The sequence below is a fragment of the Macaca nemestrina genome, chromosome 11, assembly GCF_043159975.1.
Source record: "Macaca nemestrina isolate mMacNem1 chromosome 11, mMacNem.hap1, whole genome shotgun sequence".
Taxonomy (NCBI): domain Eukaryota; kingdom Metazoa; phylum Chordata; class Mammalia; order Primates; family Cercopithecidae; genus Macaca; species Macaca nemestrina.
This window is the reverse complement of record NC_092135.1, coordinates 102,713,130-102,726,305: the sequence shown is the minus strand read 5'-3', so window position 1 is coordinate 102,726,305 and position 13,176 is coordinate 102,713,130. Positions and strand designations below refer to the sequence as shown.

At 37.0% G+C, this 13,176-nt stretch overlaps 1 protein-coding gene and 1 long non-coding RNA gene across 6 annotated transcripts in view; one reads left to right on the top strand and one right to left on the bottom strand.

Annotated features, from left to right (window-relative positions):
* LOC139357197 (uncharacterized) overlaps positions 1-12,340 on the top strand; it is a 62,729-nt gene extending 50,389 nt beyond the window's left edge. The window contains exons 3-4 of the long non-coding RNA XR_011609992.1: positions 10,954-11,112; positions 12,203-12,340. This is a non-coding gene — a long non-coding RNA (uncharacterized lncRNA). The remainder of the gene's footprint in view (positions 1-10,953; positions 11,113-12,202) is intronic.
* LOC105468044 (par-3 family cell polarity regulator beta) overlaps positions 1-13,176 on the bottom strand; it is a 1,086,746-nt gene that overhangs the window by 962,969 nt on the left and 110,601 nt on the right. The window lies entirely within an intron of this gene.

Here is a 13,176-nt window from a genome sequence, read left to right as displayed (position 1 = left end):
CTTGATCATATAAAGTAAAAATAGGCTAACTCTTTTAGGAAAAATTATAAATGCCTGGTATCTAGAATATAAGAAGCAACACATTCATATTGGCAAACTGAAATAAAGAAGGGTTCTATTGGTTTCCTATTTCTCCTGTTACAAATTACCTACCAACTTAGTGGCTTGCAATAACACAGATTTATTATCTTCTAATTCTGCAGGCCAGAAGGCAGGCATGGATCTTACTAGGTGAACATCAAGGTGTGAGTGGACCTGAATTCCTTCTGAAGTCTCCAAGGGAGGATTCATTAACTTACCTTTTCTACCTTCTAAAGAGGTTACCCACATTCTTTAGCCCCTTGGTCCCTTCCAACTTCAAAACCATCAGAGGCCAGTCAAGTCTGACCTCCTCTCCTGCTTCCTTCATCCACAAATAAGGACCCCTGTGATTACACTGAGCCCTCTATGTTAATCTCTCTAGCTTAAAGTAAACTGACCAATCTTAATTTCATATGTTACCTTAATTCTCATTTGCCATGTAACATCACATATACAAAGGTTCTAGGGACTAGGAAGTAGACATCTTTCAGATGGTGTTACTCTGCCAACCATAAGGATGGAATGTATTGTCTTTTTTATAAAAAAGGTGTTTAACAGCTCTAAGAATATTCCAAATTAAATGTAAATAAAAATCAGCATGCTATAAGACTTACCTCAGAGATGTATTTGGAATGAAAAGGGTTATAAATTAAGCTGCTGATATAACTAAAAAATATATCTTCAGAAACTTTTAGTGTTAATTTAGAAGTCCAATCTTCAGGAAATGTTGGGTCAAATTCAACATTTGGGCCTGACATGCTGGAGAATCTTACTCAAGGAAAGCATTAGTTTTTAAACAGTCCATGAGACAGAAGAGGTATAAAATAGAGATGGAAAATCTAGAATTGAGATGAAATGTAAACTAATTGGGTCAATAAGAATGCAAAGTGAGCCAAATGCCTATTTCAATAATAACTTCTAATCTAAAGCACAGAAGCACTAATCAATCAGAACAGATGCCAGCTGGGTAGGGCCATTCAAGTGTCACCAGCTGACTGCATCAGTCCACCCACTGGCCTTTAGAGCTATGCTCACCATGGGGAAAATAATTCCAAACCAACTCTCTCCTCTCTCTCTCCTGCTTATTCAGTCCTTTCAGATTGGGGAAATGATTAGAATGCCTCCACAGTGAATAAGACTTCATAGACTTGAAAGAAGGCTTTTTATTTATTTACACCTCCTTCCACAACAGAAATGGAGGTTTATAATCAAATGATCCCCTGCTTTCTTTTGTCCATACAAGAATAACCAAAGTTTTAACTCTCTTTATATATACACACCTCGTTAGGCATACTTTTTCTTATTTATCTTTGAAATCTTTACAAGTCTTTCACATGCTAAAAGGCAGAGTCCAAAAATTTATATGGCTTGTTAACAAACCCTGATTTAAACCAAACTGTTATTTAGTGTGACTACATGAAAGGCACAGCATAAGGCATAGTGGGAATATAAAAGATTCTATGAAAGCACTGCGTTTTTTCACTATCTGTGACTGCCTTTTTCACTATTTGTGACTCTCCCATGGAAGGCAGAGGCTCTCACACGCACACAGGCACACACACTCACATGCACACAAAGAATTAGACTAGAAGAGAGTCCGTTATAAGATCTGTAACAAAGAAGAAAGCATAAGTGACAGAATGGGAAGGTGGAAAATGTGAGTGAAGTTCAGTATTTGCCTTAATTGAATGTGAGATGCCTCCAAGTGATCCAGGTAAAGAAGTCTAACAGGCAGCTAAAAATCTGGGACTGGAACTCGGAAGAGAGGTCAGACCTAGGACATATACATTGGTAAGTTATATGCATGGAGGTAATATCTGAAGTCAAGGAAAACACATCGTATCTGAGGAATCTGAGGTAAAACATATATATATATATATATATATATATATATATATATACACACACACACATATTTGAGGTAAAATTTTGAGTTAAAAAAACAAATATTTGAGCATTTGTTAATATCATGTACTGGGCGCCTTCTGTGCAAAGGCACTGAGCTTGCTGCAGTTACGGTAATGAACAAGGGAACACGGCCCCTGCTTTTATGGAGATTCCAGCCTAGTGAACTCTAATCAGAGAAGTATCTACAGTAATTTTAAGACCACTCCTAAGTAATTTTTATAACACCCGTGATTAAGTCTTTCTGCCATTCTCTTGCCTTACCATGGCCTACTCATGGTTAGGCAACATAAGCTGTCTCCCTTATAGTCACACCATTCAATGCATATGCCCAGTTCTCAGTTTCCTTCGTCAATCAGCATCTTCTGTTCAGCCTTTATGTCCAAATCTCTTAATGTTCACTCAGTCCTAGATACATGACTCTACTTTTCCATATCTCTGTTTTCTCTCCAATAAGCTCATCCACCACCAGGGCTTTAACCTGGATGGCTCCCAAACACATTTCTACCATGACTTATTACTGAGGGCTCCAACCTTACATCTCAACATAGATACCTAAACTTACATGCCCAAAACTGAGAGTATGGCATTCTACACCCTAGGGTATTTTTTTCATAACAAATGGTGGTACTTTCCCAATGGTGTGAGCCAAAATTCTAGGATTCATCTATACCCCTTCTCCTAACCCCCCATACGATATCCATCCACAAATTCTATTGACTTTATCTTCTAAATCTATCTCAAGCTGTTCACTTTCCTTCACTCTACTCTCTGGGCCAAGTTAACCATCATCTCTTGCTTTCACTACAGCAGTAGCCACCTATTGGTTTCTCTACATCGACTCACTTTTCTCCAAATATTCCATGCCCTTCCTATAGTCACATATTTGGAGTCCTACTACTGCTTTAATCCAAAAAACCCTTCTCCCTTTCCTGAAATTACCTTTTATTTTTCCCTCTTTAGTTTAATATTAGAGAGTATCTCTCTAGGTCCAACCTTCATGCCTCTTCATCTCACATATGAATTCTTCCCCAATTCTCCAATTAGAATTAATTTATTATTCCATCATACCCACCATTACCTCGTTCACATTTTGATTACATCTATTATTTCAGTTTGCCTCTATGATTAGTTGCTTATTTGTTTCTTTCTCAAGAGTAGAGGTAATGTCTTCATCAACTTAAAATGCTTTACTCCCACACTCGAGAGCCCAATCCAGCATTATAAAGATAGCTTGGGCTCCACAAGCAGTCAAGTCCATTACTACTGGTGACTGCTGCATGGAAAAGAATATCATATTTAGACAAAGAAGAATGGTTAGTACCAGAGTAAGTTCAAGAAGGAAAATTCATACCAGTAGGCATCAGGCAAACTCACTCACCATTCCATAGTTACTGAACAGCTTTACACTCTATGAGAGGACAACGTCACAGTCACAAACTCTTTAAAGTTTGCCATATCACATATACAGCCCAAGATATTCCTTGGAGCCCTCTAAAACTTGGTAAGAAATACACTAATCAATGTCTGTGTTAAACTTCATTTATCCCACTAATTTCTAGTTTCTTGCAACCACAGCTTTCTTGTGAGAATACTTTAAAAAATTACCAGTTAGAGGTCACAGACTGTGTCATCAAAAAGGGCCTTTCTTCTAATTACTTCATTTTACAGATGAGGAAATTGAGACCCAGATTTTACACACTCCCTGAGGTCACAAAATTGGCCGATGGCAGAATCAAGATCATAGCAACATTTCCCTGAGTCTTGGTCTAGTGAGTTGGGACTCAATGATCTGTGTAAAACAGAAGGGATCATAAGCATGGATAATTGGAATGGCTGGAATTTTTCATCCACTGGTTGAGGAATGTGACTCACTCCCCCTAAAATAAGAAAATCTGCCATTGGGGTGGGACCACAGCCCTGAACCAGATGCCACAGAAGAGCCACACCAAGAAGAGCATCCTTGTTCCTCTGGCAGAGCCCTTCTAGTCCTTTTAAGAGGAGCCAAACAGCTTGAGGGTGGGGCATTCCCAGGCAGGGACCCCACCTTTCATATGGTGAAAAGCCATAGCTTATTATTTGAAGCTATCTCAACACCCTTCACAATATGCATATATTCGAGTCATTTTCTAAACCCTGAAATGGGAGTATCTTATATTTTCTAAAGATTCTGAAAAGTCGAGATTAAAGAACAAAGACCAAAAAAAAAAAAAAATCAAGAAAATCATAGCCACAAACATGATTACCACACTGCAGGATTCTGAAGAGCCACTCCCCCCAAAATTCTTAACATTCCTAAATCAGTACAAACACTTTCTCCTACAGTCTTCGTGAGAGCAACAGATTTGCTAAAACTGAACCTAGAAAATATTTACATATGCCAAAGTTCCTATTAAATGCTAGGCTTTTAAACTAATGCCCAAAAAACATGGTAAAGAATGAGATGAAAGCAAAGGAGAAAGTGAGAAGACACTGATTATACCTCAAACTGTTTCAGGCTACCTCATCCTGTATGCACTCACTAATGAGCTCAGAAGACAAATTCTGACTATTTCTGCTCTCTGACATTCACATGGCTTACAGAAAACTATTATCAGGAAATATAACCAAAGAAATAAGCCCTGCTAATGAGTCCAAATTCTCAAAAGCTATTTGCCTATAAGTTCTTCAGAATAGATTTTACCAGAGCCAAAATGTGCTTAAAAGGAAAGTTTCTTAAAACACAGGATCCATTTTTAAATGCGGAAATAAAAATATCCTTTTTATACAATGCAATGTCATTCACTATCATGTTAAACTGGAAAAAATATCAGCATTCAATATCGTAGACCAATGATCAAAACATAACTAAATTTCAGGGAGGGTGGTAAGCATTTAGTTACGCCCCAGCTGGCAAAAATTTTATTTGCTTTATGTTACTTGCAGGCCACAACTTCTCCAGCTCATCTGGTGCATGCAAACACAATAGATACATCCAGATGAAAAGAATATATGTGTTTCTCCATTACTTGAAAAACAAAAAAGACTAGTATCTGAGAGCAAGCAATTGATGTTCTATTCCATATTCAATCTTACCTCCCCAAATATTTTCTGCCTTGTCATCTATTTTTGAGATTTGAGTTAAGAGTGAAGGTTCTCAGAATAAAACCTATCCACTGGCATTACTACCCAATGTATATGTAAGCTATTAGACAGATGAGATCAGAACATATCCAAGCCACAATATTAGCCTCAGGTCATAAATCAAATAAAAACCCCATCCAATTAAGGGCCCTATTCTTTGAACAATATGAGTTTACTGTCATGTTTGGATACTGAAAAAAGAGTTCTTGCAATCTGTTTCTCATCTGCTGTCCATTACCTGTACACTTAAAAAACGTGTTTCACAACTTCAGCAAACACACACCTGCCAAATAACACTTTTTAAAATCATAGGGGCATGAATCCACCTATAATAATGCAACCGTATATGACCAGCTGAAATCAGATCTGGTAAATGTCTAACTACCACATTCATAAATTATGATTTTTAAAATAGTTATCTACTATGTCCACACAGTATGGTAGCTACCATCTACAAAACGAGATTAATCTTCCCTACAACACTTACAGGTAAATATTATTAACACTCTCCTACAGACAAGAAAAATAAGGCTCAAAGAGGTAGCTCACCTCACAGAAGTGGAAGACACGGTAGAGAAGGAGACACACCTGGAGTTTGTAAGCCCAGGTCCAATGCCACGTTTCAAATACTTCACCTTCCATCCATCTACCTTCAATAGCAACTTTATATTTTAAAATCCAAACCAACTAAAAGTGTCATCATTTCCTTTATTTGGTAAAAATCAGTACAATAGGTATGAGTTAATGTTCCAGAAGTGTTTTAACTTTAATACTCACATTTCCCAATATGATTATAAGTTCAGCAAATACCTTTAAGCACTGACACTGCAACTAAGGGATGGGGGTGATATTCTCACTGCCATGGCACTAAAATTCAGTAGAAGGATGTGTCCATGCAAAGCTCAGGACACTTCATAGGGAACCTCAGGAAGCCAAGGCTAGCTCACATGAGAATGGCAGGGTGGGCAGCGATGGGCAAGAGGGCATGTGAAAGCCAGCTGTGGCCCAACAAGTAGGGCCAGCCTGGAGAAAACGGTAACCATGGTTACAGCTTGGATCAAGCTCGTGTCTACATGTTCATCATGGCGAACTGGGATAAGGAATTACTAAAATGTGGCAAATGTAAAGATAGCTATCTGGTTAGTTTTGGTGTTTGGATAAGGGAGGAAAGGTAGCATAGCCCCATTTCTTGATGAAGTATAATGGGGTTACAGTATGAGAGTAAATCTGATAATGCAACCTGGGGATTTGGAACATACGTAATAGAACAGCGGTTTTTAAAGTTGGTCCACAGACTCTTGGGGTCTCAAGTCCAAAAGGCCAAAGCTATTTCCATAATAATTCTATGATGTTATTGGCCTTATTTACTGTGTTGCCATTTGGACTGATGGCAGGTCAAACTGCTGGTTTCTTAGCATGCATAATGGCAGAGGCACCCAACTGTATGAACAGTCATTTTGTTTCTTACCACTACCCACTGTAAGTTCAAAACATAAACAACAGGCAGTTTCACTCAAGGTCTGTAACCAAGCAACTACAATTATAAATGTTATTAAACCTCAACCCTTGAACCTACGTATCTTCAATATTCTATGTGATAAAATAGGAAGTACACATGAAGCAGTTCTGATGTATGATGGTTCCGCAAAGAAAAAGAACTTGTGCAATTATGTTGCAAGCTGAACTACCTGCTGTTTTCATGGAACACCATTTTTTTTATTTGAATGAATGACTGATAGGCAAATGATGGTTTTCCAGACTGGTTATTTGGCAAAGATTTTCTTGAAAATATATAAAGTAAGCCCATCACTTCAATGAAAACTGATTGAATTTGTTGCCAATAATAAAATTCCAGCTTTCAAAGGAAAATTAGAATTTTTGCCAACTTGTATTTGCCACCATGAGCTTGACAGCTTCCCAGTACTGAAGAACCTTTCTGATAAGATCAGTGGTAATATTAATAAATGCAATGATTTTGGTAACAAATAATAAAATGTGTCACTATTTGGAAGATCTGCATAACTCAATCTACCAATATTTTCCAAGGGACAAATGTATGATGTTACAAAATCATGTGTGGGTAACAGCTCCATTCAAAATGCAAGATAGACCAGTATGTTTTACAGTACGGGAAGTTCATTGATATTGTTTCATTTTCTCTCTTGTAAGAAACCTTTAAGAAACTACCATTTGTCAAGTTTAGAGAAGAATATCCACAGTATTAGAGAAGAATATCCACAATTACCTGAAAAGGGTATTAAAATGATCCTTTCTTTTCCAACTACATATTTGTATGAGGCCCAGTTTCTACATAAACCAAAATAGCATATCATAACAGATTGAATGCAGAAGGAGATATGAGAATCCAGCTGTCTTCCCTTAAATCAGACACTAAAGAAATCTGTGAAAATGTAAAACAATTTTTCAGTAAAGATATTTGTTCTTAGTAGTTATTTTCTCATAAAAATACATTATTTCATCAACATGTAATGGATTTTTAAATAAATTTGTTAAATAATTTAGAATCCCTAGTTATAATATCTAATCCAAAATATTGATAAATATAAGCCACATATACTTAAGCTCATCTGGGTTCTCAAGGAGTTAAGCAAAGAGGTCCTATGAACAAAAGTTTGAAAACCCCTATAGCAGAGTACTATATTCCAGATGGAGATGAGGAAATGGTTCCTGAATATTGTGGCTCACTCTGCCTCTGGTCACGAGGTACTTGGTTTCAATATTAAATGTCTTGTTTAGATATTTTAAAGGGGAAAGTTAGTTGCATCTGGGGGACTCCCAGGCCTTCAACAGCAGCATCTTCTTGACACTTCTTCACATATTCTTATTCAGCAGGTGGGAAACACAAGCAAAGGGGAAGGGAAAAACCATTAACACCAGGCTTGTGGATCCACACTAACATTTATGCACATTTACTGTGAATGTCACTGGGTAATCTTCCTGGAGACATTCTTTTGGGTTTGAGATGAGGACAGAGGAAGGGTTACTACCTGTTCCTATCTTAACAAAAAAGTGTGACGGAAAAGAAACTGAGGAACTGAGTGCCTCAAAAATGTCCTTGAATCTATCAGTTCTTACTAGGAGGAATCACTGCTCACTACTAGGCCTGACTTAAAAGGAGGCCCGACTTGTAGGGCAAGTTGCTGGCAGTGCTCCCTGGGGAACACATCAGTATTCAACTGCTCATCCAATACACAGGTATTTAGGCACTGCGATGAAAGAAAATTAGGGTTTAAACTCAACTTGGGAATGAATGTCTTCATTTTTGGCATAACTCACAAAGCCACATCGTATGTTTTATAAATTAATTCATTAATACGTTAAAATTAAACTCATATTAAGATCAACTTGATATTCATAGCACCTTTCTTTAGGAATTAAAAACATCACACAATTGCTATTATTAGTAGCAATTAATGAGTTCTGTTCCTAAAAGGAAATGAAACACAAAAAAATAATTTCACAGAGGGGGGCAAAATTACCAAATAGGAAAAGTAGTAACTTGTTTAAAGGATCAAAATTTAGTATGGGAGTCACTTCAGAAATATATTTCTGTAACCTTCTGGAACCAAGATTACCGCTTAACTAGATGTTGGTCTGGTCCACTAATGATTTATTAAACATTATCTGAACTCCTTCCAGAGACAGTATTGACAGAACAGTATATTAGCATCTTTTTAAAAGATCATACATCGCTATGTCTTATATTTTCATAGGCCACCAAACCCCGCAACTTAGCATATTCCCTGGCAAACCATAGGTACTCAATAAATAACTTCATTTGTTTTAAATGTTTAATAGCTGGGGCTGGAGTCAGAAGGACATTTTTCTTTAGGATACTTGGAAGTATCTGGTGGCTGCTTTTATAAAACATTGCAAAGAGCAGTTAGAAGGAGGTGGTTAATTGCAATAATAAACATGGTTGAAATGGAAACTATTGATTGAAAGAGAAAATGTTCAGAGCAAGCGACACAACAGAAGGGATGAAAATTTATAATTCAGAAGGTTCGATACTCAGTAAACATTTGTGGAATAGCTTCTTCCCCAAGGGAAGCAGATGAAAAAGAAATACATTATCTAGAGGCCTCACTGAGAGCTATCAGCCAGCACTTCACACCTCTGTTCCTCTTGCCTGAACATCTGAGGTTGAGGTGAATTATCTGTAGGGGTGTTTTCCTCTGAGGTCCCCATGTAGACTAAGTTTGGCTCAAAGTCTTCCTATCTTAGAAACAGAATGACATTAATGCTAGAATTACAGTACATAGTAATAGTTGCTTTATGTTTAGCATCAAAAGGAACCTTGGCTTTGACCTAGATAGTTGTATCATAATTTTTATAAATAGTATCCATTGTTTATAAAGACAGATTAATGTTAGTTCAATGCTGCTGTTAAATAATGTATGAAAGTACTTAAGATGATGATAAAATGGTCTCAGATGCCACCATTCACGGATAGGGAAGCCTGGATCATAGTGCCAACCACATCCTGACACACAGAAGTGTTTTCTTTAGTTGCACAGTATTTTAAAGGTGGAAATTCTGCATCAAAACCTGACTAGCTCCTCTTGGGACAATGTGGGGAAAACATGTAATCATTCAAAAGTGGGCCTGCATTCCAGAGTGATGGTAATCAATTGGATCTGAGCGACAATGCTATGTACACAACTCACACACTTGTGTACCCTCCACTTGGCCACCTATCACCACCTATCACCATTCCTTCTTGCCTTCATGCAGCCCACCTCTTTCAGGGAATTTGATTTCGCTGTTCAGCTCCATTGATGGTTGAGTTAGAAACCCCTAACCTGTCTAGCTGTGTCACACAAGAATATCTTGGCGCATCTCTCACTGGGGCCAGATACCTAAAATACAGGTTGAGAATACAGAAATTACTTCTTTGGGGCTATGATTGGAAGCCAAAGCTGAACATAAGGGAAAACAACACAATTGTTCAATTATGTCAAAATTACCAAGATTCTTCCAACCCAGAATAGAAAACTAAAATACCTTCTATTGATTACTCTTTAGGTCAAGAGTATCTGATAACATTCAGTACAGCGGTAACATGTCTAAGTATGCAAATTGAGGAGTTAGCATTTTCTGAGATCAGCCTATCTAGACTGCTACTATAGCTAGGGAATGCTAAAACACCTGGAACAACGTGATAGGTGGCCTGGCTACTTATTCAAGGACAAAGACATTTACTATATATACCTCCAAAGAAATGGAACCAAAATAATGCATTTTAATATCTACATGAGCTTTTAAACATCTGCAAAAATCATGGGGATTGATAGGACACTTGACTATTTACTGGCATAGGTTATTATGAAGGAGTAAAAATACTCAGACACATTGGTAATAGCAGATTGCACCCTGGAAATAAAAGTTATGACTTTTGTTGGATCTAGAGTGAAACTTTTATTAATATTAAAAGCTGACACAATATAAATGAAGAAAAATTATTTGAAACTCGTGTGAGCTTTACCCATAGTTTCTAGAAATCTAGCAATCAAAACAACATCTATGTGGTAAGTAACCTGTGTTAAGTCCTACAAGGTTTAGAAAAGAAAAAACAATAATTTGTGGAATGCCTATTCTGGAGGTTATACACTTTTTGCCTTTTGCCATTCCTCAGCTTTGAGGTAATTGACAAAATGAATGGTCACCAATTTTTGCAAGAGATATATGTCTTGCGTGATGGCTGCAAACAACGAAGACAATCTTTCCTAGAATCTTTAATTCAGGCTACCTAATTACTAAGACCAAGAGACATTTTTAACACTTATGGGCAATAATTAATAATCCTTTTGTGTTTTTTTTAAGCTGAAGAATCCAATAAGGTGAAAAGTTTATATCTATAAGAACACAGAAGAAAATGTATAAACCAACTCCACGCCTAGTACTCAACCCTAACTTACTATATAAAGCAACTCACTCTGCCTGTTCCCTTGGACAATAGTTTGACTTGAAGGCTCTAATAAGGTAGTTCTTTTTTAACTTTTAGTCTTCAAAGTGTCTTTGAATAAAGGTCAAAATATAAAATTCTAGCATATCTCAAATGCAAAATGGAAAATCAATGTCATCTAGCAATCAGAAAAATTATCTGCCATAGTAGAGCCTTTATAATGGCTGCACATTTGTCTTTCTTGACCTGATAGGTTTAGATCATGTCTAAGTCACAATCATCTCATTTATGGCTTCTAGCACAGGGCTTTGCAGTTAAGAGGTGTCAATAAATACTTGAACACCCATAAACCATAGAAAATATGAAGATCAAATGTGTATACACATTACTAAAAGAGTTCTTACTTTTTTTAAGAATTAAGGAGTATTTTGAAAAGCTGAAGTTTTACTTGCATGCAATCATGGTTTACTAAAGTACATCATCAAAATAATGTAATGGAGAAAAATTATAACCATACATACTATTTTAAATTAAGTAAAGAAGTATTTCAATTCCTTTTGCTATTTGTTCTAAGTATAATATTCAGACAAACATTCATAGGTATGTGGGTGATCGTGCTTTCATTTGTTTTATAGTATTACCTGAAAACATATGGCTTGTATAAGCCAAGCTTTAAAAAAAAAATTAAGCACACAGCCTTCATAAAGCTAAGAATTCAGTTCCAATTCTCTTCATCTTGGCTTCATTTCACTAGCAGGAATTAAGACATGAATCAATTTTTTTTTTTTTTTTTTTTTTTTTTTTTTTTTTTTTTTTAAGATAGGGTCTCACCTCTGTCATCCATGCTGGAGTGCAGTGATGCAATCATAGCTCACTGCAACCTCAACGTCTTGGGCTCAAGTAATCCTTTCACCTCAGTCTCCCACGTAGCTGGGACCACAGGTACACAACACCATACCCATCTATTTTTCCTTTTGGTAGAGATGAGGTTTCACTATATTACCTAGGCTGATCTCAAAAATCCTCCTGCCTTGGCCTCTCAAAGTGGTGGGATTACAGGAGTGAGTCACTGTGCCCAGCCCACAATTCTTAATATATGGTTAAGTATGAACAACTGTGAGATGATAAAGAACACAACTAGAGTAGTTTCCTCTCTTTCTCCTCCAGATCTTGCTACATTCCTATGAAGAGAAGAAAGTAACAGGACAGTGGGATGGAATCTGTGCATCAAACAGTATGGCCTAGAACTCTTCCAAGACTAATGCAATCACTTGACCCTGGTCCCCAAGAAGCAGTAGTTCTAAAATTACAAAAAAGACCAGGGCACTCACTCTGGGTATCCAGAGACATCATGATCTTACCCTCAATGGCTCAGGTTGTGACTTCAGAACGTTTCAACTGTGCCTAGAACACAAAGGCACAGACAAAAGATTGAAATAACATAGAAGCTGCTTCTACTCTAAATCATTTAAAGCTTATTAAAATCTCAACATGAGGACAAGGTGGCACATGAGGGTTTAGGCATTTGCTCTCACTATTTGCACAAGTCTTTCTGATGAGCCCACAGTGACAGATACTGTGAAAAAATACTTAGAACGTAGAAGGCAGGTCACATTTTTGACTAAGTAAACACAGTCAAAACCAGAAGAATAGCACAACTGACCCACAGACTTGTAGGCAACAATAAATGATTATCCCTTAAGCTACTGGGTTTGTGGTTGTTATTCAGATATATATGCTGACCTCCTTTAATCTTCCACAACAGATTTAAACACATGTCTATGTCTCTGTAGTACATGTTCACACAGCTAGTGCTTATCACATCATAGGACAACTAAACATAGGTATGTCCTAGGTCATCAACTCCTCCAGGACCTCTTCCCCAATTCCTAATACACTATAAACATGCTTAATACATGTTGAATAGTAATGAATAAATAAAGTATAATTTCAGAAAATATTCTAAATTAGGGAAGTGTACTTAAAACTTTTGCAAGGTAGAATGACTTGTACTTGCTTAACAGCAGTGGTGGAAATGCATCCAGGAATGCAGGCAACAATCGGGGCATCTTATGTAGAACAGACAAGCAGAGTTAATCAGAGAGAAGCAGGGTTCTGAGGAAGAGAAAGGAATGTAGCTA